We start from the raw sequence: 335 nt of genomic DNA, 5'->3' as shown, positions 1-335 counted from the left end.
GGATGCCCCCCAAGAGAAAAAAATTGAAATAGAATAATTCAAAGACAACTAATAACAAAAACGGAAACCAAAAATCTATGCCCCCCCCCCCGATACAATCGAACGAAAAAAAGTCTAAAAACTTTTTTCCTCCCCCCTCCCACCCCCAAATACAAGCAATTAGTAAACAAACATAATCCAAAAACCTTCACAAACAATCAAACTAATAGAATCCAAAAACGTTTCCCCCCACACACACACAAACAATCAAACGACCAGAATCCAAAAACGTTCCTCGCCCCCCCCCGCCCCCCCAAAAACAAACAATCAAACGACCAGAATCCAAAAACGTTTTT

General features: G+C 40.6%; 1 protein-coding gene across 1 annotated transcript in view; it reads left to right on the top strand.

The window, feature by feature from the left end:
- The window catches only part of LOC119593927 (perlucin-like protein), a gene marked incomplete at both ends in the record, with an annotated part of 3,804 nt that overhangs the window by 2,580 nt on the left and 889 nt on the right, over positions 1–335 (top strand).

Source organism: Penaeus monodon, chromosome 33 (genome assembly GCF_015228065.2).
Source record: "Penaeus monodon isolate SGIC_2016 chromosome 33, NSTDA_Pmon_1, whole genome shotgun sequence".
Lineage (NCBI taxonomy): Eukaryota > Metazoa > Arthropoda > Malacostraca > Decapoda > Penaeidae > Penaeus > Penaeus monodon.
The sequence above is the reverse complement of the archived record's forward strand: the minus strand, read 5'-3'. Positions and strand labels throughout refer to the sequence as shown.